The sequence below is a fragment of the Panthera onca genome, chromosome A2, assembly GCF_046562875.1.
Source record: "Panthera onca isolate mPanOnc1 chromosome A2, mPanOnc1 haplotype 2, whole genome shotgun sequence".
Classification (NCBI taxonomy): domain Eukaryota; kingdom Metazoa; phylum Chordata; class Mammalia; order Carnivora; family Felidae; genus Panthera; species Panthera onca.
In genome coordinates, this window is record NC_138340.1 from 120,123,132 (window position 1) to 120,151,105 (window position 27,974).

The 27,974-nt window shown below is 41.7% G+C and overlaps 1 protein-coding gene and 1 pseudogene across 2 annotated transcripts in view; one reads left to right on the top strand and one right to left on the bottom strand.

The window, feature by feature from the left end:
* Positions 1-27,974, top strand: part of CREB5 (cAMP responsive element binding protein 5) — a 399,683-nt gene that overhangs the window by 195,020 nt on the left and 176,689 nt on the right. The gene's annotated exons all lie outside the window — the stretch shown is intronic.
* On the bottom strand, positions 2,670-6,912 carry LOC144613730 (small ribosomal subunit protein uS5 pseudogene; annotated as a pseudogene).

A 27,974-nucleotide genomic window follows, 5' to 3' on the forward strand; every position in this document is an offset into this window, starting at 1 on the left:
CAGGTAGCAATGCCCTTGTATGGTTAGCACAGGTAGCAAAATACCTGCCTCATGCTGACTCACCAGATAAAAAATCATTTCTCTGAATGAGTCAGAAGCAAAAGTGTGCTCTGAAAAGTCTTATATGTCCTGCATCGTGAAAGACTGAAAGCACCAATTAGGGTACCTGCTTGTAGGGTCTCGCTGGCCCTATATGGATAATAAGCAGAGCCTGCAGCTCTTATTTCCAGGCGTGATCACATTAAATTCTAGCTCACTCAATCGTATACTCAAGTACAGGAGAAACTTCTTAAGTATGTGCTGTAATAATGTTGCTTATTCAGTTGTAAGTAAACCTAATAATGGTAGAACACATTGCTTCGATGTTAAGTGTATACCTGGACTCTGTGTGTGTGTGTGTGTGTGTGTGTGCGCGCGCGCGCGTGGTGTGTGTGTGTGTGTGTGTGTGTGCGCGTGGTGTGTGTGTGTGCGCGTGGTGTGTGTGTGTGTTAAGGATACAGAGTTAAAGCAGACTTGGGCAATGTAAAATACCACAGAAAGTAGGGATTTCCAAGGAAAACATGGGGGAACTCTGTATGAGAATCTAATGTATGCTATAGCTTTTAAAAGGAAACATTAATAGTGAAACACGCCCTCAAAGGGCTAGCCAGTAATAAATTTTGTGTCAGAAATTACCTGTCAGTAGGATTATGTTAAATAATGTTGAATTGTTATTAGTCGGAGGGGAAAGGGGAGAGTAACTTTCTCAAAAACGTTCAAAGAGTGTAATGTTTCATACACAAATCCCATTATTGTTTAACGGGATTTTTGTGCTTAACCCTTCTCAAAGATGTATTGAAAATGTTGACCATTTTAGTTCATCCCCCAAACGCAGCCATTAAAGGAGAAGAAGCCAAACTCTTTCTCTGCAGGAATTTGGAATTACCCTGAGGACCAGTGTATCTTATTAGACATTCATTGCAGAGCATCGTGATTGGTAAATGTACCACTCGCTGGGATGACAAAGGAAACTGTCTCTACTTCTATGCCTTAGCAAAGCAGTAATGAAATAATGAGAACCCCACTATTCCAACATTTTGAGCGTTTTTCTCAATTTGGCCAAGTAACTAAATATATGTGTTTCCCCTTTAGAAAAATCTCATTGCAAATGTGTGACTGCCTAAGAATTTTTAAGGTTTGTTGCAATATATTGGGTTTGAAAATGAGGACACTCACTAAGCCAGGGCCTATAATGCCATCCTGGAAGCAATGAAGAATGGAGACTGATGGGAACAGTGTGTGAGGCACACTGAGATTTCAATATGAACTAACGCATTGTCACGGGGCCCTTCACAAAGGGCCACTTATGACTCATAGGTGTCAAATCATCATCACTACTTTCAGAATAAAAGATCATTTTGACTTTATGTGAACTGAATGGAAAATGATTACTGCATCGGATTGGGTTTTTGAAGGACGAAATCAGAAGTAAACTTTGGGATCCCTCCATGTGCTTTCATTTGACCCGTTGATTATTGGTCATTACCTGCCTTGGGTCCCTTTAGGAAACTGTCATATTTGATGACATATTTGATTTCATGACATTCGGACAAGACCTTGCCATCAAGTGTGTGCATAAGCACCTTAGCCATTTGTGGGAATATTTATTTCTTTAGGTTGTCAAATACCAGTTTTAGTAAATGACCCCAGCAGTAATTTCCAAATGGTCTTGGGGTGGTTTAGTGTCACAGGTGACCTTTTAAAAGTGCAAGCCAGTGCCTCCTTTCAGGGGCATCTTGTAATCTGGAGAGGCTTCTTGTCAGCCTGAAGCATTTGGATTTGCTTTAGGAAAGCTCTATCATGGGGGTAAGGACAAGGGTATTTTAAAGCTCACTCAAGATGGCAGGCATTGGTGCCCTCCATTTGGGTTTTGATCTTGCGGTTATGGAATGATCTTTTAATTACATGGCAAAATACATGGTTTCACACTGTCCTGTTTTGAGTTAGTTAAAACATACAGAGGCCAGGCTTAACTGTTGCCACTCATAATGTAGTGAACCTGAGACTAAGTCAGTGAAACCATACTTCTCCCTTGAGATACCACCTTCACCACCAGCAGGTCCCCTGTCCTTGTCTAGTCTAGCTTCAATCAAAACAGATTGGATATTCCTATTAGCCCTTCTGAGAGATTCTTCATGCCCCACTCATAATGAAGGTTCCCTGTATTTCCAAAAGCTTCTTAACTTCCTGTGAAATTCCTTCCTGCCTTTCGGGTTTGTTTTTCTTTTAGCAACTGAGCAAAACCATCTTTCTGTTATAATTCTGAACAAAACACCTTTGAAATTTCTTTATTATGGAACATTTCAAGCCTGTTGTAAGTACAAAGATTAGGATAATGACCCCACAGACCTGTTGCTCTACTTAAACAGTTCTTGACTCACTGCCAGTCATGTTTCGTTGGTGTCTCTGCCCACGTCCAGCACGAAGCATATCTCAGATATCATAGCATTTCATCCCTAAGCAGTTCAGCATGTAAGTATAAAAAGTGTGTATTCTTTAAAGAAGAGTAAACACAATACCATTTTTTCACCTAAAAAGTTACCCATGGTTTCTTAGTATTTTAAGATACCTTTCAAATTTCCTTGATTTCAAATTTCCTTGATAGATTTTTGCCCTTTATTTTTATTTGTTTATTTGTTTGTTTGTTTGTTTTTGTATAAAACTACTACAGAGGTAGCCACAGCTGCGGCCTGGGTCCTCTGTGGGAAGACTCTAGTGTGATTCTGTAGGTCATTGAATTCCCGGTAGGGAGATTTGATGAACACAGACTTTTTCCAGAAGTCAGGGGTGAAGTAGCTGTAGGTCTTGGATATGGCATCAAAGATGGCCTTGGCATAGTCGCCAAGGGTGGCAGTGCAGCCCCTGGCTAAGGTGTGACAGTCATCCATACTGGCCATTAGCAGCAGCTTCTTGGGCACAGAGGCAGAGATGATGCTGGTGACTCTGAGGGTAGGATGAGGCTGTCAGCGTGGAGGCAGGCACCTTTCAGGGACAGTGTGGGACTTGCCTGTCTCATTCCTCTAGTAGCCTTATCACATGGGGACAATTGGCCGAGGTGATGGCCCCAAGCACAGCAGTGGCTACCTCCTTGGAGCCCTTAACGCCCAGACTAACATGGCCATATAGTCCCAGATGGGGACAAATGCCTTGAACTTGGTCCACTGAGCAATGCACATCTGCTCTTGTATGGCCTTATCCAAGGCTTATCCTTATCCTTGTGTTCAAAACCTTATCCTTGAGGCACATCCCCAGGAAAAAGTCAGTGATTTATGACTCCTTGATGGGCAAGAAGAAAAGAGAGATATCCCCTAGGGATTTGATCTTAAGGCTCTTGACCAGGTGACCTAACTTCGTGTTGCTTCTTCAAGCTCTATCCTTGGGGTCAAGCTGCCACTGCCTCCTACTCCAAGGCCCCAGCAGCACTGGTGTATTTCCACCGTTTGGTGTTTTCTTAGAGAAAAAGTGCCCTTTATTTTAATCAGAACTGGAGTAAGGTCCATACATTGAAACTCGTTGACATGTCTCCTGACACACTTGTAAATCACAGATCCACGTCTCCTTCTTCTTGATTTTCCTTGCAACTGACTTGCTGGAGAGCCTGTAGACTTTGTACACTCTGAATATTGTTGATTCCACTTTCGTGGTGTCAGTTTAACAAGTTTTTTTTTTTCTTGTATTTCTTATAAGTTGGTAATTTCTGGCTTTCTAGACTTGCCTTAGAGTCAAGCTCAATTTTTTTTTTTTTTTTTTTTTTTTTTTTTTTTTTTTTTTTGGCAAGGGTAATTCATGGCCAATGTGGAGTACTTCTGTCAGGAGGTACCAATTCTCTGTGTGTCTTTGGGGTATTGTCAGAGATTGAGAGTCTGTGCCTGGACCCATTATTTCTCTAGGGATTGCAAAATGGTGAAGTCTAATTCTATCATTCCTTCTTCATTTATTAGCTAGAATATTTCCATAAAGAGAACCTACCCTCAAATCTGTGCCTACCCTCAAGTCTGGTTCAAAACTTCTTAAAGTCTGTGTCCCATTAATTTTAGTGTCAGAGAGATGTCCTTTTACCTAATAAGTCCCCATAAACAACTCTTAACTCATAAGGGGAGGTATTGTGTAGGAGAAGACACCAGGCTGGTGTCTCGGCAGTCTTGGTTCTACCTCTGAGATCTGTATGATGTTGGGCAAACCTTATAATTGATTCCTCAGAGCTGGTGGTCTCCAGGCCCTTACCTACATGTCAGTCAGAGAAGCAGGTTTTTTCTAAGGGCATTTGAACAAATCAGGCCACGACTTTCAAGAATTGTGTTATCAAGAGTCTACACTAAAGTCTCTTTCAGGTGAAGCATTTTATGATTTTTAATTTAGGATAAAAAATAATGTACGTCCATGTCAGGGTGTTTAGGAATCAAATGACCACGAAGAACTAAAACGTTGTCTCTAACAAGGCATTATCTGATGTGTTCATTCATTAATTCATTAGCTTATGCATTTATTCTTTAAACAAGTGTTTATGCTGTCCAAGCCCCTATAAAGTCTAAAGCTTGAGAGTAGGTATTGTGCACAGTTATCATTTTGGGATCTCCTGGAAGTACCATTCCTGAAACTTTAGCCTGAATTTCAGGGAGCTGAGAAAAGGATGCTGGGACGCTTGGAAGTCTACTAAAATCATCCATAAGAATGATTCCATGTACGCGGGAGCCAAATTCGGAATTTTCCCCATGGAAAGAATGATTCCACGTACTTGAGAGCTCAATTTGGAATTTTCCCCATGGAAAGTGTCTTTGCTATGCAGAGCCAGCATAGGGGATATTTAATAACATCCCCGAGAAGGAAAGGCAAGTTAGAAGAACATCTGGAGAACTCTCATTAGTTGCTTAGATGATAATGTGGATCTCAAGTTGTAGAGGAGATGCATTCAGTGATCCCACCTCTAAATGTTTCCTCCACCTTCTGCTTTCACCCGTACAACTACTGAATGCATGCAGGTTAGAAGCATGCATGAAGTCTAGTGACAGCACAGTCCCAGGTTCCAAATTAGAAATATGGACTCTGGTTTCTCATTGATGTGCCTTATATTCCACATAGGATGGGTTGTAGAAGTGGCCCAGGTGGAGGGGATACTCAGGCGAAGGAAAGCAAACCCACCACTGGGATCACGCTGGCTTATGGCAGAAGCAGAACGAAAATAGAGTCAACAGCACTCGCCTCAGAAACTAGGAGCAAATGGGGGCTTCCCTTCATCACTGTTTGACCCGGTACTTAATCACAGAAGGTGCCGCTGCTCCCCTGGCACTTAATCATTTAATAATAGAAGCTGTTCCTGGCAGGAAATGTTATGAAACAGCCTTCAGAGTGATAGGAGGAGAAGAGAGCAATGCTCCATTAAAAGATGCAGAGTCTCTCTTGGAGGCCATGAAGTTCTCTCATTCAATTTAATTATCACCAACAAATATTTATTTTTTCACTTGATGAATATTTATTGAGTGGCTCATTTGAGCAGCATGCGGCATAGGTGTCACCGTGACACAGAGATGGCAAGAAGCAGTTCCCTACAAGTCAGTAGGGCAGAGGCAGTTTGCACAACTCATTACGAAACAAGGCGAACTTGGACAGCACGGCATTAAAGGTGCACAAATGAAAGTTTTATGAGGACACAGTAGGAAGAGATTAGTTCTAGAGGGAGGATTGAGAGGCAACTTAGTGATGGAGATGGGCACTGAAGGCGAACTTGGGAAACTGGGTAGAAGCCGGCAGGGAGTGGAGAAGCAGGGCACACGCAGTAAGACAGGAAAGGGCACAGAGAACAACCGTCCCTACTTGGCATTCCATCTTCCTATAAGACGTTAGGGCTTGGAGTCCACGTGTGTGTCACTGGGTGAGACCGTGACGCTGAACAAAAAAGATGAGATATTTTAAAAGTTTCCGGGGCGCCTGGGTGGCTCGGTCGGTTAAGCGTCTGACTTCGGCTCAGGTCATGATCTCACAGTCCGTGAGTTCGAGCCCCGCATCGGGCTCTGTGCTGACAGCTCAGAGCCTGGAGCCTGTTTCAGATTCTGTGTCTCCCTCTCTCTCTGCTCCTCCCCTGTTCATGCTCTGTCTCTCTCTGTCTCAAAAATAAATAAACGTTAAAAAAAAAAAAAATTAAAAGTTTCCCCTCATTTGTATCAACTGCAGTCCTCCTGATCTTGCCCGAAATAGCATGCCATGTCAAACTGCTGTCATCGTGAGCCTTCCCTTGGGACATGCAGGCCCACCCGGCCTCGGGTAAGCACTACCCCTGGCCAGACACCTGCCTAACAAGCTCCCAACGGGGTTGGCCTGGAGATTAGAATATTCGTGATTTTCTCAATTTGATGCAACAGGAAGGTGGGTGGAGCTCAGACATTGCACCTTTCTCTTCAAGACAATAGCAGGCATTCTTTAGACGCGTTTTATGACTGACAAAGAACTTTCAAGGACGGGATCTGTTTTGATTCTTGTTACATGGTTTTTCATTATTCTTACTTTATACAGAAAGATATTGAGGGGCTTGTTTTTTCAGATAATAAAAATAACTGCTCTCGTTGAGCACACTGCCAAGTCCCATCCAGGCACTTTACATTCATCTCACAGAAGCCCTGAGGTAGACCATTCGTGTCCCCCTTTAGAAGACAGGCACAGAGAAGTTATATAACTTGCTTAAAGGCCCACAGCTAGTAAATTGTAGATGTGAGATCTGAATTCAGCCAGCATGGCTCCAAAGTTGCACTAGATGACCCAGGTCTGGAAGAGAAATATTGTTCAAACTTACCATTTACCCAGCCGAGAGGATGCCTGGATATCACAGGGAATGTTCCCCAATGGCAAATATTTCTGCTGGACAAATGCCTTCTCACTCATTGGCCTACTATACTGGGTGGATTTCAAGAAAGCTGTTAAGGAGAAAATTGTTTGGTGCCTATTTATTTTCCCCTGTCATTCTACAGTGAGACATACACTATCCTCTTCAGTAAGAAAACCACACGTCTAAACCCACCTCTGTTCCTCCAGGATGGCAGGGAAGCAAACCTTGGGGACAGAGGGCTTTTCCAGGTTTTATGGGGAGCAGAGGCTCATGGGGAAGCAGCAGTGAGCACAGTGCAGGGAGACGTGGATTGTGGTCACCTGCTAAAAGTTGTGATGTTGGGCTACTTGTTGTACCCCTCCTGAGCCTCCACTGTATCAAATAATGACTCTTCTGCCTATCTCGTGTAAAAAAAATTATAAAAATCAGTGTTATCTGTAGAACATCATACAAATGCAATGGGTATTATCCCTTATAGTTTCTAGCAAGCGATTACTTTTCTCAGAGCTCATCTCGTGCCTCGATGCACGAGACTTTTTAAAAAATGAGATTTGAGAGCAGCTTGTAAACTTCTGCACAATTTAGGCACATTACAATAAAATGGGCTTGATTTAATGAAGATAGTAAAAACAATAACTTTTAAAATGGCACAGTAGTTCATCCCTTATAGTTTGAGCTAGGGATATATTTCATCGGTATAGATAAGAGAAACAATTTTTGCAATCCTCTCATAGCTTTTCCTAGAAAATTCAGAATAAGTTACCTTTTTGATAGCTTTATATTTGTAAAGATTTGTACTTGAGGAGATTAAATCTTGTTGGATGGAAGCAATATTGTGTGGTGGTGAAGAAGGTGGGCTTCAGAGACAAGCAGAATTTCCCTACTATCAGGAGAGATCGGCATGAGTCCTGGCTCTACCACTTACTGCTCTGAGACCCTAGGCAGCTGAGTGAGTTGCTCTTAGCCTTGTTTTCTCACCTGGAAAATGGGCACGTAATATTAATTACCTTTATAGGTGTTTATGAGGATTAAATGAAATAAGGTGTTTGAAGCCTTTAGCATGGTCGGTGCTCGTGTTCTTTTCTGAAAAGAACATGGCTCGGTTGTTGCAGAGCGCAGAATTAACTTCTTTTTTTAAGGTTGAGTAGTATTCCATTGAATACCACATTTTCTTTATCCATTCATCTCTCCATGGACATTTAGGTTGTTTCCACATCCTTGCTACTGGGAATAGTACTACAATGAACATAGGAGTCCTAATATATCTCTTTGAGATTCTGACTTCCATCCTTTTGAACAAATACCCAGAAGTGGGATTCCTGAATCATAGAGTAATTCTATTTTTTTTTTTTTTTTGAGGAAACTTCGTACTATTTTCTATAGTAGCTGCACCATTTTGCATTCCCACTGACAATGTGCAAGGGTTCCTATCTCTCCACAGCTTTGCCAACACTTGCTGTCTGGTTTTTGTCTTTTGTTTTTGTTTTTTGTTTTGTTTTGTTTTTTGTTTTTGGTTTTTTTTTTTTTTTTTGATAATAACCATCATGACAGGTGTGAGGTGATAGCTTGTTGTGGTTCGGCTTTGCATTTCCTTGATGGTTAATGACATTGAGCTTTTTTTTTTTTTTTTTTTCATATACTTCTTGGCCATGAAAACATTATGCTAGGTGAAAAAAGCCAGTCACAGGAAGACAAATACTGCTGATTCTACTTTCATGAGGTATTTAAAATGGTCACGTTTGGGGCGCCTGGGTGGCTCAGTCGGTTAAGCGTCTGACTTCAGCTCAGGTCACGATCTCACGGTCCGTGAGTTCGAGCCCCGCGTTGGGCTCTGGGATGATGGCTCAGAGCCTGGAGCCTGCTTCCGATTCTGTGTCTCCCTCTCTCTCTGCCCCTCCCCCGTTCATGCTCTGTCTCTCTCTGTCTCAAAAATAAACGTTCAAAAAAATTTAAAAAAATAAGTAAATAAAATGGTCACGTTCATAACATTAAAAAGTAGACTGGGGGGGCGGAGAAAAGGGGAATTATTAATCAATGAGCATAAATTGTCAGTTAAACAAGATGAATGAATGAGCTCTAGAGAACTGTTGTACATCGTACCTATAGTCTACAGTAATGTGTAATGAGAAGTAATAATAATATATAATAATGCGTAATAGAGTATAGTAGTACACTTGAAGGTGTATTAAGAAGGTAGATTTCATGTGAAATGTTCATACAGCAATAAAAAAAATGTAAATGGTTCTGAAAATTGGGAAGGTCTGACCCTGATTCTAAATATAAGGGAAAAAAATATGTTCCAATGTGGTTATACGTATCATCCTCGCAGAATTGGTCATTTCTTACGTCTGACGTGACATAAGCCTAATAGTACATTTTTAAATTAGATGCACCATTGGCTAGTGACCTTTTGATAATGTTTAAATAAGAGGTTAAACAAAAGAAATAATTAGGAAGACAGAAGGCATTAACATGGTACATTATTTTGTGCAAATTTATCAATAACAGGACCCCGGTACCTTACTAGGGAAGTACCCAAATAGTTGGTCTTCCAATATCAATTGTAGGATAAGATATTCTCATTAAACCTCAGACTTGGATCTCCGGTAAGCCTCCATTGTAAACTAAATCTTAATAGCAAACAGATTTTGATATAACATCTTAAACTGATGGGTTTGCTTAAATTATTGTTTGATTTAAACCATAAATAAAAAGTTGTCTCCATCAAACGTATAGTTGGAACCCAATCAGCAAAAGACTTAAAAATTAATAGCTCAATGGAATAGTCAATGCCAAGTCTCTGATTTATTCTCTATTATTGAGATAGCAGAAATGGAATGAAACTACTCTTTGGAAATGCCAAAAAAGAACTATCCCAGAGCCCTCTGTGCTGATCTTGTTGGAGTCTTTGGGAGTCATCTGATGAGAAAAGCTGCATTGTAAGGGATTCCTTTTATTTCTTCAATAACTAAATCCACTTGGAAGAGGTGTTCCCACTTATAACGAGCGTCTCAGTGACTAGTGCTACAAGAGAACTCTTAACTAAAGGGAACATTATAGAGTCTGCTTTTCCTGTGAAAAAGGACACCCTCCAGGGCCATGTCTTGGTATCTCCAGATCTTCACACAGGCTTGGTGCCTAATGAAAGATCATCATTGTCTCTGGAAAGAATCTTCTTAAGTGATAAAGTTGTTCATAGTGTAACATTTCTAGATAAAAGTTGTTATTTGGCCTTATAGAGATACTAGGAAGCAAATATTCAGACAATGCCTATTTACTTTTCCATACTTAGCCCTAGGCTTTTCTCATTTTTGACCCTCTTATTGGCATCCAGAGCCATCCTCATGAAGGGAAAGGGGGCCACAGATTGACCTGAATTCAATAATAAGCCTATCTAGCCAATCACTTTAGAGTTTGGAAGTGTTTGTATATATTGCCATGCCCCCTGCCATAGAAACGCTATTACCAAAGGGAGAAGCAAATAAAAAACAGAACACAGCCTAGGATCCAGTTGGTATTGAACATGAAAGAGTGCTTGCTGCCATTAACATTTTTCAAAACCAACGAGAAGTCCCTAAAATGAATTCCACCAAAACTTAGTCCCAAATTTGGAGTTGAATGCTAATTTAAAAAGTTATGTTAAATCTCTACTTCCAAAATAATTTCAGAATGACATGAACGTTTCCCTGTGCCTAATATGGCAGTATCTTCCGAGGGCCTCCAGAACTGAGTGGCCTTGGAATTATGTAGTGAGACTGGGGAAGCCCCGAGGGATTTCCAGAGTAAGACCATTCATGAGGTGCAGTCTAGGGTTGGCTAGCCCTGGGGATTCAGAAGGGTCACAGGGAATCCTGCCTCTTTGGTAGAATAATGTTTGCCTGGTCGGGTGGTGTGTAAAATATTACTGGAATGCAGGGTTACTAAAAAACGTTTAGTGCCAGAAAGCTTGGGTTATGATAGTTACAAACAAAGGAAAGTATCTATAATATCCCTTTTGCCCCAAAATAGATTTTAGCCACTATACAGCTACAATGGAATGTGTCCATTCATTTCTAAATGGGTCGTCTCCTACCTCCATGCTTAGGTCATAGTTATTTTTAGACTTTCATGTGACAAGACCTTCACACACCAAATTCAACAGTGTCACCTTCTGAACAAAGTAGCTGCATGTGCTGTGGTTTTCCCTTGTTTATTCTGTCTTGTTTTGTTTTACACAGTGTGTATCACTAGCCTCCTGATCAAGGTCAGTAGATTGAATTCAACCCCATTCATTTAAAAGAGCGATAAATTCATGCCAGCGCCATGATCTCACCCTCCCTGAGTAGCAGAGTGTGTCTGTGGTGTGCTGTGAATTCAACTTTCCAGATGCAAGTGTTCTTGTGACCCTGAAACCACACCTGAAAGACAGGATGGTGTCGTCATACCAGCATGCATTCTGACTGCAACTTAATGTTTTAAGGGCAACATGTATCCAGAGGTGAAAAGAACATGAAAATGACTGATTTATTGTTTTACTTGAGGAAGACCCTGTAATCCAAAGAAACCGTATCAATGGAAAAGGCTCATCCAAACACCAGCGTGCAGTTTCCTAATAGTTTCCTGCCAATTCGCTATCGAGTAGATGTTTAGGAAGTCTCCGGTGGATTCTAATTGTACAAGGGCCAAAAGAGATCTTATTGCCAAGGCGGAGGTCAGTGATTAACACTATGATATGAAGTCATAGTCCCTGCAGTGCAGCTCTTTGTAGTGTGCCAGGTTTGAGATCTGTGTGCAGGCAATGTTGACACGTGTGCCTGTGAGTGAAAGTCAGGTGAAGAGGGTGGTAAATTTCATGTCCCAACATGAATTCTTACACACAGATTCTCTCTTCCTCCTTCCCTCCCTCCCTTCATCTCTCTCTCTCTTACACAGACACACACATGCACACACACGCATACACACGCACACACACACACACACACACACACACACACACACACTTCTTCCCTCCAATCATATATCCCTTAAAGATGTTCATTACATCAGCCATCCATGAAGTAGGGGTAAGAAAACCTTAGTAACCTGTAGCCATCAGACATGCCTCCTAAGGCATGCTATTGACAAGACTACGAAGACATGCTCTAGCAATCAAGGAGCACCCAAAGAAGCGGGAAACCATACCATCCTATCACTGCCAGGGCTGAAGAGAGCAGAATCGTAGCTGACATTTCTTAAAATTTTATTACGTGTACTGAGTGCTTTATGCGCATTACTTCATTTAATCGTCACATCAGTCTCCTGAGGTAGGGACTATATTTATTTCCATTTTACAGATGAAAACGAGGCTCAGACATGTTAAATGACTTATTTATGGTTACACCGATGGACTCTAAACCATTGTGCAATGCAAGTCAAAATGCTCCCACCTGCTTCTTTATAGGAGCATGCATGGGAGGACAGCTTGTTACTCGGTACCAAATACGGTCTCTACCTACATGCATGTGAACATGGATAGATCTATAGTGGGCGTGGGCCTGAGTGTGCACTTATGGATGGACACTGCTGCCCATGCAAGCTGCTTGGCCTTATAGTAGCTTCTGGTCATATTCTAATATAATCAAAGAATCCTCGTATTTCAGAATAGCCTTACCGATCAAACTCTGCCCAATCTGAAATGCCTTTTCTCTGTTTGGTGAGAGTCGAAGGAGTGTCTCAGGCCAATGCTTAGTTCACATTCTATAAATGGCTCTTATTCCTTGATCTGACTCACTGTATGTATTACAGCAAAGTCACTTACAGATCAATTTATTTTTAGAATCTTAAAGAAACAGATTCTACACGGAGTGTTTGTTTCTGACCACAGGCTAGTACGAATGAAAACCCATCTCGGTGAGGAACTTTCGTTTCATTTGATTCCCCCGCCCCCAGCTCTCTGTTAGTGATAAGTCTTTGCATTTTGTGTTAAAATGTCCTGAATTATTTATAGCAGAATGGCAGACTTTTATGCCAGCCTCTTACCTAGTAAAGGAGTTTTGTGGTGCACAAGTGGGAGAAGAGCCTTTTGGGGTTTACACAAAATAATAAGTCAGAAAAAATGAACACAATTAATAGTCAGAAAAAAAAAAGATTATATGCCTATTTCCTACTTTGCGACTTTGCAATAGATATTTTCCCTAAGATCAAAACCCAGGAATTGGATAAGAACAATGATGATGGTGGTGGTGGTGGGGGTGGTGATGGTGATGACAACTACCACCACCATTAGTAGAGATTCTGGATCCATCTATTAAATAAATATGGCATACTGCCCTCTACAGGTATACAATCTAAATCAGATAGGATTAAAATCCTACCACTGGAGAAAGCATCCTCAAATACACAGGCCAATGCAGCAATGCAAATGGAATATTGAGGCCAGTGAAATAACTAAAACCTTTATGCTCTGCAGGTCTGATTTGTGCAAATTCTGAAGCCAGAAAAGAAGGAGGCACTTAGGGGTGCCTGGGTGGCTCAGTCAGTTAAGCATCCGACTCTAGATTTCAGCTTAGGTTATGATCTCATGGTTCGTGAGTTCGAGCTTTGTGTCGAGCTCCGTGCTGACAGCGGGGATCCTGCTTGGGATTCTCCCTGTCAAGAACAAATAAATAATTTTGTCTTAAAAAGGAGACATTTAGTAACACACTTATTTTAATTTACTCTTTGAAAATTTTTGAGTATGTATATTTGGTATCGGTATCAGGAAAGAACAACTGGGAATTCGTGAGCTAGGTTTCTGTTTACACTTGAAAAAGCTAATTATTATTGGTTTGGCTAAGCCCTATTGTTTTGTTGTGTTGTGTTTGTTTTTTTTTTGTCGTTGCTGTTTGTTTGCTAACAGATCTTTAATGAATAATTAATTAATAGCAGGTTTGGAAATCTCAAGTTTTTTGCAGTTCACAATGGTTGGATTTTATACTGCATTTTACCAACATTTTAAGATACTAAACTAACAGATCTTGTCTTCTTTTTTTTAAGTTTATTATTTATTCTGAGGGAGGGAGGAGCAGAGGGAGAAGGAGAGAGAGAATCCCAAGGACCCTCATGCAGGGCTTGATCCCCTGAACCATGAAATCATGACCTGAGCCAAAATCAAGAGTCGGATGCTTAACTGACTGAACCATAAACTAACAGGCGCCCCATTAACTAACAGGCTTTGTACAAAAAGAGAGTCTGCCTGGCTCCTTCTTTACCCCTCTACCTATGCCTTATCCCAGTCAATACTCTTGTAAGTTTAGTGTCAAAGTTGAACATTTCTCTCAATGTATTCTTTGCTCAATTTATTCCTTGGGGATATGAACCAACAGAGGAAAAATCGCCGGGCCAAGAGTCTGAAGAACTGATTTCCTGGAGTACCTTCGCTTCCACCTCGGGTTCAGTTTGGAATAATTTGGCCTGAGTACCGAACAGCTCTTAATTTTATTCCTCTCCTATTAAAGGAAGGGCTGGCTCAGATGGTCTGGAGTCCACAAGTCCTAACTTTCTGGGATTTTGTGATACAGGCCAGTGAGTGCATGGTACAGTGGTAATACGCACCAACTTTGGAGTAATCCTGGACCCATGCCTCACTTCCTCCGCTTACCTGCTAGGTGACTGTGGGCCAGTTTATAATGTCTCTGAGCTTTGGTTTCCCATCAGCAAAATGAGGACAGTAGTATCTGTCTCCGAGGATTTAAGGATACAGTGTAGTATAGGATAAAGTATTTTATAAACCATCTCGTTTAATTCCTTTACCTTGTAAAGAAGAGACTGTTATTACCCCTGTTTCACAGACGAGGAAAGGAGGCTTGGGAGAGTCAATGACTGAACCCAAGTTATCGGGTTAGTAGGTGTGGAGCTGGATCCAAGCCCAGGCCGAGGCCATACTTCAACCAGTGGGTCATTCTTTACCTATCTCTGTCCGTTTTCCCCACACATGCTGACAAAACAGTGAAAAGGATGACCTTCACTCCACTCTCTAAGATGCCCCTTCTCCCATCATTCCGATTTTTTGCCAGGCTTCGGTACCTCCAACTGCAGGAGGTATAGAGGACAAGAGAGTCGGTCTGTGCTACCTACGCTCTCAGTGCTTGGTAGACCTGGAAAGACTACAAAAACATTCACACTGCCCTGCGGTTCTCGGAGTTGACTTATATAGTCAAAAAGAAGGGGATCCTTGTTAGTGGCTGGAGTTAAAATCCCAAAGCACAGTCGGCCAAAACCTCATCCAGATGCAAGTGTGTGGTCACTGGTCATGCATTTCTGTTTGCTGAATTCCATACAGCCAAGGCAACTGCTTTGCCTCGCTGAAGATCCACAAGGGAAAAAAGTTATGTGCTCTAGTACAAAAAAATACGCAAGTGGAGTTCTCCCTCATCGTCAGGAATGTTTGATACAGCAATGTTTATTCCGTGGCCTCCATCCATGGAAAATGTGCCATCAGTCTTCATGTGGGGAAAACCGACCCCGGGCTTCCTTATTGGCCTCTCATTTTGTTAAAATGATGTAGCATCATAGAGGATAATCTATTCCAATCAAAACAATTTTGTGGAATTATAAAAGTACATGCATTTTAGTGAAATAACTACTGTTAGTCTTCTTGGCTGTTGCCAGAGTAAAAATGTATATAAGTTGTCATTACCATATGTTCCTTTTCTTCACCTAATTTCTTATTTCCTCCGGGGGAGAGTTTATGATAATGATATCCTAACAGATTATTGTCTTTCTTCTTTACGGTACGCTCATTTTAGTTCACTCTTTGGGGACGCACTATCTTGTATTTAACATATATACTAGCCATTTTATGATAGTGTAATTCATTATTTTCTGTATATTCTTATGACAGATCACTAGAATAAGTAACATTTGTTACATGTGAGAAATGGCACTCGTTTCTGCCTTAAAATATCATTTCTTGTCAGGCACTCCATTGGCTTTACCATTCTACTATTTGAGTTGTATGGTTTTTAATATAAAATTTTTGGAATGATTGAAGCATGGAAGGATTCGAATTGCAATAAAAATTTCCTGGTATTCCCTTTGATAATTGCATTAGCTAATGCTCATTGACTGCTTACTCTATGGGAGTCATGGTTCCCAGCTTTATCTGTCTCAGTCCATCAGTCTACACAACCAGCCTATGAGGTGCATTACCATTATTATGCCCATTTTACAAACAGGAAAACCAAGGCATGAGAGGCTAAGTAACCTGCCCATGGTAACACAGTGCTGTTTCTGGGATTTAAACCCAAGGAGTTGGGCTCAGGATCTGCTCTCGTAACCCCTCTCCTTTTGTACCACTTTAAACCGGGGGGTGATAGAATAGAATCCATTTTATTGCTTTTTAATGACGTTTACTACTATTTTAAATGAGTACAAATAGATTGTCATCTTAGGCAGAGACACAAGGAAGAGCCCATTAAGGGATGTAAACAATAAGCAAGAATTCGTTCTTTCTCACGTTCTATCAGAAGGCCTGGTGAAGGAGGCTGCATGTGTCTTACTCCCCCTGGTGTTCAGAAAGGGAGCCTGTGGGGGCCCTTAATTAGATTTGGGGAAAGGAGCCCCAGGAAGGCTTCATTTCCTTTCTGTTCCTAAGCTTGAGAAATGAAAAGCAGCCAGAATGTGATACAAGAGTTTCTTTCCTCATCTGTTTTTGCTCTCAAGGCTTGCAATAAGTTAGAAACAATTCAGCATCCAATAGCAACCCTTGACGGTCAAAGTTATTAAAATTTCTAATTTCCTAAAATTTTTCCTGTTCCCCACCCCTCTCCATTCAGCCACGCCCTTGGCCTTCTGCCAGAGTGTCTGGTTTTCCCTAATTAGTGTGGTGGTTCATATAATCTTTCTTTCCCTGTCTTTTTCCCGGGCTGCTGGGCATTTGTTCCAAGATCTCCATCGTAGTTGCCTTGTTATTGTCAGCTTGGGGTTTCTGAGAGCCAGCATTCAATGGAGAAAAATGGGTCATCCTGAATTTTCAAGTCAACTTGAACTTCAATTCTTTGTATTAGATAAGATGGCACTCAGGCCATTTTAAAGAGTGGCTCAGCCTTGGGTACCTGAGGCTTTCACTTGAGGAGCTTGAAAAAAATACCAGTGCTTGGGCCCCACCCCCAGAAAATTTGAATCATTTCTTCTGGGGTGGAGTCCAGGCATCAGCTTTTTTTTTTTTTTTTTTTTTTTTTAAATGTGAGGTCATGGTTGAGAAATACTGGGCTAAATTAATCTTTTGGCTTAAATCTGAATACCAAGACCCTGAAAGGTCTTGGCTCAGAAATACATAAAATTCATGTAAATGGCCAATTGTAATTCCCATGACCTGTCTCTTGAAATGCGAAAAGGGCTTTTTTCTCTACAGTTCTGGTCATCCCAGATTAAAGGGAAAGGATGAAGTTCATGGCACCTTTAAAGTGCTCCCCAGACCTTCTCTGGCCACAGCCTTTCCAAGAGGTCAGTGTTTGGTGGCTAAGATGTTTTGGCTCATCTTTAGCCGGAGACAAACCAGGGCAGTCACCAGAAGTCATTTTCACAACAATGCCTGCTGCATACTAGGTGTTTAAGAAATCAAAATTTGTATGTGGCTTGGTATAAAATGCAGGGGCTACTGTACCGTGTGTCTGGAGATGAGTCTAGTTTCTTATCTGTAAAGTAGATGTGCTGATACTTACCTTCCTGGATTGTTTGACTAATTAAATTCCGTAAGTGAAAACTCCTGATCTACCTGCCACCTTTCTTTTCATAAGAAAGAAAGAATTCCTTTCTTATTCCTTCCTTCCAGAATGGTGTAGAAACTTCCCAGTTCAGAGAAGGGAATCTCTCTCATTCTAAATATCACTACTGTGATCTCGGCCAACATCGTCAACTCGTCTTTCAAGGTGCCAGTGAGGAGCGGTTCTGATAGATCGCATCTGTAAGACCCCAGATAGAGAGAGCCATCAGGGACTTGTGGTTGTGGTCTGAGCTTGCAGCGCATATGAAAAGACTGTGCAGGTTTCCTGAACTTACTTCTGTTTATTTACCAAAACCTATTACTGCTAAGGCTGCCACAGCAACCCGCTGTGCCTGCTCATTGTCCGTCTCCTGTCTGGTCACCTCTCATAGTTCTGATTTGCCCCAGCAGGCTTAGCATCTGTCAATCTTCTTTGCCCTCAAACTCTTCCAGGAGGTGTTTCAGCAACCACAGGAAATAAACAGCCTCCTCCGGAACCCAGGGGACATGGCCAGGAAATCAAGGGGTAAGAGAAGGAGGAGACAACTAATAGAGACAGGACTGGACAGAGGAGATTTGGATTCAGAGAACACTGTGTCCTGGGAGAAGGTGGCTAGATAACATGGAAATCAGGGGACATGGCGGCCAAGTGATAGACTCGTGAGTCAGACAGTAGCACCTAAGGAATTAGAGATGATATGGTGCATGCTAGTGCTTTCAGTACACTATTTCTCTGACTTTTCTAGGAAAATCCTCTTAGACGTTTCCTCTGCTGTGTTCATTCATTCAGCAAACATTGACCAAGCACCTGTCATTGGCCAAGCACTCTACTAATAGCTGAGAAACAAGAAGGGCAGCCCTGACTTATGAAGTACAGTCTGGTGGGAAACACCAGATCATTAAACAGGCATTGAACATTGATAGAGTTAACTACATTAAAAAGAAGCGAATTTAAACAACAACAACCATACGGCAAACTTCCGATACCTCTTCTCGCTCATGTCCTGCTTTTCCTATCCAACGAGTAGATAGCGGTTAAGAGCCCAGGCTTCTAAATCAGGCTATCTGTTGAAACAGTGGGTCCACCATTTACAACTGTGTGATCTTGGGCTAAGTGATACCTCAGTTTACTGCTGTGAAAATCGACATAATAAAAACACTTATTTACAAGTTGCTAGATTAAGTTGAGATTGAGAAATCCGTAAAGGGGATTAAATGAGATAATACGTGCAAAATCCTTAGAGAAGTATATAGCACATATAAGCACTCAACAAAGGTTGGATTACTGGGATTAATCCACTGAAGTATGGGAAGAAAGAGGTGAAGATAGACACACAGAGGAAGTCCCTGTAGGGAAGTCCAAATGACTAATTTATTGCCCCATCCTCCTCCTTTCACCTCCGCCCTTCCCTTGGAGAGTTGTTCTGGAATCACGGACTCAGTGTACAGGTCAGCCAAGCTGTTCAGCTGCTGCCGGTTCCTGAACTCTTTTTTTCTGGCTTCTGTAGACAGAGCAGAGAGGCTTTGAGGCAGCCCACGAACATCTCTGTATCATAGTTGAACGGGCAGCTAACAAGCAGGGAGTTTCCTTGCTCCAGAGGATAGTAGGACAACCAGGGGCTGAAGGGTCTGTGCTGCTTTAAGAAAATTCATTGGCCTTCTAGAGTTAGGAAGGACCCCTTAAACATCAGGCCACAACATCCTCCCTCTCAGATAACCTTTGCTTAAGGGTCACAGGTCTTCTCGACGTTTTGACCGTCCTTGATTCAGATATTCTGAATAGTGTTCTCAGCTTTGTATAAGGGATGGTGTCTATTAATTGCAAAAGCTAGCTTTTGTTTACGAGAGATATCATTAACATATAAAGGTTCTTTGCTATGTTGAGTTTCCACCATTAGTCAGAGAAGCTTCAGTATTGATTATGCATCTATAAACATAGAACTTTTGACCGATGATGGACCAAGGGGCATAGATTTGGAAGGATGGACTTCTGTGATGCATTTAGAAAACATGGGCTCCCAAGGTTGGGAGGAACCACAGAGGTCGCATACCCAAAGCCACCCTTATCCTTCCTTCCAAACAGCCCTGACATGTGGCTGCCCAGTTTCTGGCCAAGCCATTCTGTGATACTCTGTGCTCATTGGCTCCTTTAGCACTCTGCACCTGTAATGGCCACTGGGATAGCTTTAATTATTATCAAAGTACTACTTCTATGGAGCCAATTACAGTCATACTTCGGAGATTTTGTGGGTTTAGTTCCAGACCACCACAGTAAAGCATATCACAGTGAAGTGAGTCAAGTGTATTTTTTTGTTTCCCGGTGCACATAAAGGTTATGTTTACACTATACTGTAGTCTATTAAGTGTGCAATAGCATTATGTCTAAAAAAAAAAGTATATGCCTTAATGAAACAATTCTTTATTGTTAAAAAATGCTAACCGTCATCTAAGCCTTCAGCAAGTCATAATCACTGATCACAGATCACCATGGCAAGTATAATAATAGCGAAAACGTTTAAAATATTGTGAGCATTACCAAAATGTGACAGAGAGACATGAAGTGAGCAAATGCTGTTGGAAAATTGGCGCCGATGGCCTTGTTCAATACAGGACTGCCACAAACCTTCAATTTGCAGAAAACACAATATCCACGAAGTACAATAAAATGAGGTACAGTAAAATGAGGTCTGCTGTATGTTTTTTTCTGGGATTTCTACCCATAGAACTGAGTTTTACTTGTTTGACCTAACACTAAGCCCGTTTATCCCTTTTCCCAAATGATAGCTGTCTTATTTCTCTTGAACTTTCTTTTTTTCAGACTAAACAACCCCGTTTGATATTTTTAAAAATTTGTCACGATTCCATAGTACCAACTAATCTGTGAAAGTAACAAATGCTGTTCACTTCTAATACCATCTGATTCATTACTTACTCCTAATAGCAACTTCGGGAACAACGGGAAACTACATTTTGGTCCACTCTGTTTGAAAATCTTATTCTCCAATCTGTGTTTTTTGGAAAACCAAGAATACTTGAAACCAAGTGCTGAAAAAACATGTGTTTTTCATTTTCACCTGACATATTGCATCTTAAGGCATCATGCTGGGTGTGCAGCAGCTGAAAAAAGTTTTTAAAAATGTGGCTGCTCGAAACTCTACTGATACAGGGACATATGGCAAAGCAAAATGGTCAATGCATAAAGCACTTTGGTTTATGGCTTGGGGCTTGTAATCATTCTGATTAAATAGATTACCATATAAAAGGACAAGAGCATGGTTAAGAGTCAAAAAATTACCCATACATCTTTCACCATTTTCACCTTAAGCACCACCCTGCTAGCTAAGAGATTGACTTTTTACACACAGAAGAGATATATCTGTAGGTCCCGTCAGTATTGACTCAACATTTATTCAGTACTTCCTTTGTATTTTAAGCAGAGTCTATGTGTTATCAACAATGTGGGGTATGCATGACTATCTTCCGCGTGTTACAGAAGAAGAAACTAGGCACATGAATAGTGAACATGAATAATTTACCCAAAGTTAGTAAGTGGTCTCCCTGGGGTTAGAACCAGAGACGCGATTGCAAGGTTCATGGTCTCCAGTGCCGCCTGAGACCGACAGTGGGTCTTGGAGATGTATGGAAAACTTTCAATCCTGAGCTGCTGAGTGTATCTTGCGCAGGACTGTTGGTTCCTCTCCGTGGTAAGGATATTTGCATCCGGATTCCAAAGTGTTATCTGCTTTAATCTGCTTCTAAACATTCTGCACCCCAATTCCAATGTGTGGGTCTTTTCCCTGTGCATCCGAAGCAATTCTCTAACACCTGCCGGGTGTCCTACAAGTCAACTAAATTCTGATACTCTCTACCCAGAGGTAGCACCAGATTCCACAGGTTAAGGGCTCAGCCCCACAAGACTGCACCCTCCCCCGCCACTTCAGACCCCAGTTGCAAGTTCAGGTTATCACCTGTGCTTCTGACTGACCATCTATAGACTGGAGGTTCCACTGTACCCCTCCTTGGATTTGATTAGTTTGCTAGAGCAGGTCACAGAACTCAGAGATACATTTTGCTTACTAGACGACCAGTTTATTATAAAAGGATGTAACTCAGGAATGGACAGATGGCACGGATGCCTAGGGCAAGGTGTGGGGAGAGGTCATGGAGCTTCCATGCCCTCTCCAGGTATGCCACTTTTCCCAAGTCTCCATGTGATCACCAACCTGGAAGCATTCTGAAACCTGTCCTTTTGGGTTTTTATGGAGGCTCCAATACATAAGCATGATTGATTAAATCATTAGCCATTGGTGATTGATTCAACCTCCAGCTCCCCACCCCTCCCTGGAAGTCAGGGGTGGTGGGGTGAGGTGGGGACTGAAAGTTCCAACTGGCTAATGACAAATGTTGATTCTCTGTGAAGCCAGGTCCATCTGTAAGTGGGGTCAAAAAGCCACCTAATTAACATAACAAAAGGCAGCCTGGGCAATTCCAAGGGTTTTAGGAGCTCTGTGCCAGAAACAAGGAGGAAGACCAAATATATATTTCTTATTATAAGTCTCGATATCTCAGCCTCTCATTGGAATATCTGGAAGCCACATGGGTTTTTTTAGTGCCCTTGACAGTCATTTGTGAATTGATTTCTGTATGATGTGTGGCAAAAAGAGCCCTACAACCAAAAGTTAGAACCCCTGAGTTAGAGTCTCAGCTCCATCAGATATGAGCTGTGTGACCCTGGGGCAAAGTACTCAATCCTTTGGGACTCAGTTTCTTCATTTGTGAAAATGTCCACTTCTTAGGTTTGTGGTATAGATTCTTCTATTCAACAAATATTGAGCATCTCATACATGTCAAGCATTTGGTAAAGCTTTGGGTATGTGATGGTAGATCAAATAGACGTCAGTGCTACCTTTTTGTAGAGCCTGCAGTCAAGTGAGGAATCTAGACAAAAAGAAGTAAGCAAACACATGCATAATTACACCTTTGGTTAAGAGTTCCAAAGGAAATGAAAGATTCCGGCATTGGGAAATTGAGTGTGTGGGATCACTTTTGAGATAAGGTGGCTGGGGATAGTTTTCTGAGGAGGATATGTCCAGAAGGTGAGGAGGCCATCTCCCAAGGGAAGGGCAAGGAGAACTGCAGGCCTAGGAATGGCATTTTTAAGGGCTCTGAGCTGGGAAAAAGGATTAAAGTAAAAGTGAGCATGTATGTGTTATAAGGATACTTCGCAAACGAAAATAGACTAAACACATAGAAAAAAACTTCTGTCGCAAATGAAAGATAGCAGTGGGCACTTGCAAAATATAGCTGGGACCATGTTCTTCCCATAAGAGTCAAGACTAACATTCCAACCCAGTGAAGTTTGTTCCATTTCCACAAGATAACAGCCTTTATCCCCCCACACCAAAATTTTAGGTGCCTGGACTGAACAAACACAAGCAATCATGTTTTCCTTGATTTCCATCATCTACCAAGGAGCAGAACTTCCTCTCTCTCTCACTCTTCCATTTCCTCCACCTCCTGTCCTTGCAGATTGGGCAACAATTTCTAAAACTTTCCTGCAGTTGACTGATGACAGGACGTGGGTGTCTGGAATCTGAACTGCCTGAGTAGAGCAGGATGAGGTGGAAGAAAAGGAGCAGTGAGGGTCCCTCTCTATTCTTTGCTCTCTGTCTCCTGTTGGTGCCTTCAGTTGGGGTGACTGTCAGTAGGACTGAACCCCTACTTTTCAGATGTATTTGTTTTTTAAATGTTCTGTTCACGCCCTTAAATGTACCTGTGCCATGTAAAGAACATTGGCAATGCTAGAGCTGGAAGGACCTACTGTAATGGATCCTTAGGGGAATGGAGAATACCACGACCTGCTTCTGGTTAGTGTTTCTTTTCTTTTCTTTTTTTTAATGTTTATTTATTTTGAGACAGAAAGAGAGAGAGAAGAAGAGAGAGAAAGAGAATCCCAAGTGGGCTCTGTGCTGATAGCATGGGGCTCGATCTCACAAAACATGAGATTGTGACCTGATCTGAAGTCAACAGTTGGACGCATAACCGACTGAGCCACCCGGGCACCTCTGGTTAGTGTTTCTTACACAGGAGAGGTGGCTGAGGTCTTAGCAATACTTTCACAAAGAGAGGATATTCTGCCTACCCGCTTGAAGGTTAGCCAGTGCCTGACCCCAGTCAGCCTCTATGACATCACCCACTGGCATTTTCTTCATAGTGTCCATCATTCTCTAAAATAATGTTGTATATCCATTTATTTTGTTTATTATCTGCTTCCCCCACTACAATGTAAGCACCATAAGTCAAGGTGCTCATCTGTCCTGTTTACCCTGTGTCCCCAGTTTTTAGAATAGTATCTATCATATAATGGATACTCCATGGCTGAATGATGAATGTGGCAAAAGATCAAATTATAATAATGAGAGCTAATACTTCTATACCTCTCATCAGGTTCTAGGCACTTCTCCAAGCACTTTAAAGATATTAATTCACTTAATCTTTAGAATAAACACACAGGGTGGGCATTATTATTATTATTATTATTCCCATTGGCAGATGGGTAAATTAAGTCACAGAGAAGTGAAGTCATTCACTCAAGGTCACACAACTAATAAGTCCTAAAAGTAGGATTCAAACTCTGACCACCTGGCTCTAGAATCTGCCAGAATCTAGAATTTTACCCACCACACTGACATTCTATTGAACATGTTGCTCTTCCACGAGAATATTGATGATACTAATATGAAACAAGCAAAACTCTTTTACAACAAAATTATTTCTCGCAAATGAGAAGCGTGATCAGTTTAACAAAAGGAGGATTCAGTCATGTGTGCGTGCATATGTGCATGTGTGTGGAAAGAAAAGAAAGGTAGAAAATTCAGGGCTGTAAATATTCCTTTAGCTTTAACTCCTAGGTTATCTGGAGTTGCTTTTGCTTCTGTCTACATCCACATCTAGAAAAATACTTGGGGAGAACATTTGGAGAGAAGATAAAGAGAGCATCCCTTCTATAAACAAATATCATTCCTACCCCGTGTAAGGTGCTCACACGGTGGTTAAGGCCAGGCTGACAGTGATGAATCTGAAACTTACTAGTGTTCTTTTAATTTGCTGGCCATGCTGTGTATGGCTCTAACAGTGATGGCAGCGATGGTGGGGGTTCATAGCAGAGGGAGCAGGGAAAGTAGATTATGAACGTATGGGCTTTATGAGCTCGTCCAAAGAAATAAATATAGAGGCAGTGGCCCTGAGTCTCACGTTGGGTCCCCTTAGTCCTGCATCTTCAAATCTAAAAGATAATAATCTAGCCTGTCTCCAGTTATTGGACAGCACAACTTCTGTGCTGCCTATAAAATGAGACCAAATCTCTAAATCACTGTTATCTGAAGCCAGGAGTCTGGCTCTTAAACAAAAGGGTGAAAAGAAAATCGATGAGCCTGAAATCTTAGCCTGCCTTCGTGGCTCTCCGATCAGTCAAGATTCCCAGAATAAAAAGTAAAATGAAGGTAATTGATAACAATTTTGAGCCTCATCTATTTCTCAGAGTTTGATAAGTGTGATCTTGGTGTTTCCCATTATAGCCGTCTAACATGGCAGGCGTATTTCCGCACGCATTTCGTCTGAGCTTTAATCTACCCATCCTGCCTGTCTCTGAACAGCGACTGGCAGCTCTTGGCTCCAGAAGGAGCTTCTTTTTAAAAACCTATTTTCACCCAAAGCTTTAATCATGTCCTTTCCCTTTCAGACCAGTGGAACAGAGAAATGCATGCTCACGGATTAAAGTAAACTGATATTTTATCATGGGGAGGGCAGACATATTTAAATCTCCTCATGCTTCCCTCTCTTTTTAAGGAAACATATTTTAAAGTACATATTGTTACATCACCTTGACAATTTTTCCTTAAGAATTATTACGAGCTATGCATTGGGAAAGCCCATTTTCATCCACTGCTCAAAAATTTTAAATGGCCTGACTTCTAGGGACCTTGCAGGCCCTCCCCTGTGTATCTTTCCTTGTTGCTTCAGTGGTCAAAGTGGTTCTCCTTCGTGACTCAGTCCTCGCACTTTAATTATGTGGTTCTTCTCTCTTTTTTCCACGAACCCAAATCCTACTACTCGTCCTTCAAGCTCCGTCTTACTACTCCTTCTCTGGCCTCCTAAGTGGTCTCTCAAACCCAGCCTCCACACTCCGGCAGCTAGAAATGCACAATGCACATTGTCAAATGCACATTGGATCACACGATGCTTCCTAGCTTAGAATGTCGCCAGCTGCCGTGGCACCCCCTATAACTTTCATTCATTCAGGCTTCCACTCCAGAAATAGTTCCTGAGAGGCTATTATTTGCTAGGCGCTGTATGAGGGACTTCCTATGTAGAGGTTGCTAGAATAGTTTACTCTCAAGGAACTTACAGACAAGTGAGGAAGATTAATAATAAGTATAAAGTGTGTGTGTGTGCATGCGTGTGTGTGTGTGTGTAATTAAAATTTGTGATGACTACCAGTCATCACAGAACGGTATAGAATAGAGTAAGGGAGGAAGGAGAGAAAGATGATTTTGATGGGTTAGGTAGGAAACGCTTATCTGAAATGTGACATTACACATAAGATCCAAGGATCATAAAGAGCTGGCCGTGTGAAAATGCAGAGGTGAGAGAGAGAGAGAGAGAGAGAGAGAGAGAGAGAGAAAGAGAGTGTGAGCGGGGAAGGAGCAGAGAGAGGGAGATACAGAATCTGCCACAGGCTCCAGGCTCTGAGCTGTCAGCACAGAGCCTGATGCGGGGCTCAAACTTGTGAACCGGAAGGTCATGACCTGAGCTGAGGTCGGACACTTAACCGCCTGAGCCACCCAGGCGCCCCAAGAACTTATGGTTAAATGTAAAGCATTGAGTGATTTACAGTTTTCATTTTTACTTTTCCTGGGTCACTGTAATTTTCCAACAATGCTCGGAGAATGGTTTGACCGGAGAAGATTAACAGATACTAGGTTTGGAAATGAAAAGGATTTCAGACAGCTCAGTGTTTGAAACTGCATGGCTTTATCAAATTGCAGATAGGCATATCTTTTTTGCTAACTTAATAGGTGTCTCTTGGAATCTTCATTATTAGCCTCATTAGCCGCAGGATCTCTTTCCCTGGCAGAACATTGTAAACATTGATTTACAACATTTAGTGAATGGTCTTTCCTGGATTTTCCCAATGTTTATCAACTGTCTGGGCTTGTGAATGCTGGATGCAGGGTTCTTGTGAGGTCTGTCAGCAAAGACATGGGCTAAGAACCTGTAATATGTATCACTGTAGTGCTGGCCAAGAATATCTTGGTCCTGGGGGCACCTGGGTGGCTCAGTCAGTTAAGCATCTGACTTCGCCTCACGTCATGATCTCACAGTCTGTGGGTTCGAGTCCCACATCAGGCTCCGTGCTGACAGCCTGGAGCCTGCTTCAGATTTTGTGTCTCCCCCTCTCTCTGCCCCTCCCCGGCTGGCACTCTGTCCCTCTGTCTCTCAAAAATAAATAAACGTTAACAAAATACATTTTTTTAAAGAATATCTTGGTCCAGCCTTCCTTCAACTTAATCTTAAAGAAAGAGATCAAACATATACAGACGCAACTCAGATACACTGTAAGTTCAGTTCCAGACCATGGCAATGAAGCGGGTCAGATGAATGTTTTGGTTTCTGAGCGCATATAAAAGTTATGTTTACACTATACTGTAGCCCATTAAGTGTGCAGTGTCATTAGGTCTAAAAAAACCAATGTGCATACACTTTAATTTAAAAATACTTCATCGCTGAAACAAGCTAACCATTATCTGAGCTTTCAGGGAGCTGTAATCACTGATCACAGGTCACCATAACAAATATAATACCGATGGCAAAGCTTGCAATATTGCAAGAATTACCGAAAATGTGACACAGAGACATGAAGTAAGCAAATGCTATTAGAAAAATGATGGCAGTAGACCTGTCCGACGCAGGGTTGCCACAAACCTTCAATTTGTAAAAACGCACTATCTGTGAATTACAGTAAAGTGAAACACAATGATAACAAGGTATGCCTGGATGTGTCACACAGAGTTTGTTGCTACTAGAGTATATATACTCTTTGTCTCTTACTCTTCAATGAGAGAAAATACAGCAATGCAACTAATCTTATTACAACTTGTATTAATAATATACTCCACACAGCCTTCCGATATTCGTTTACTTTATTTTATTTTATTTTATTTTAATATTTGTTTTTGAGAGAGAGAGAGAGTATGTGTGTGTGTGAGCAGGGGAGGGGCAGAGAGAGAGAGGGAGACACAGAATCTGAAACAGGCTCCAGGCTCCAAGCTGTCAGCACAGAGCCCGACGCGGGGCTCGAACTCACAAACTGTGAGATCATGACCTGAGCCCAAGTCGGACACTTAACCGACTGAG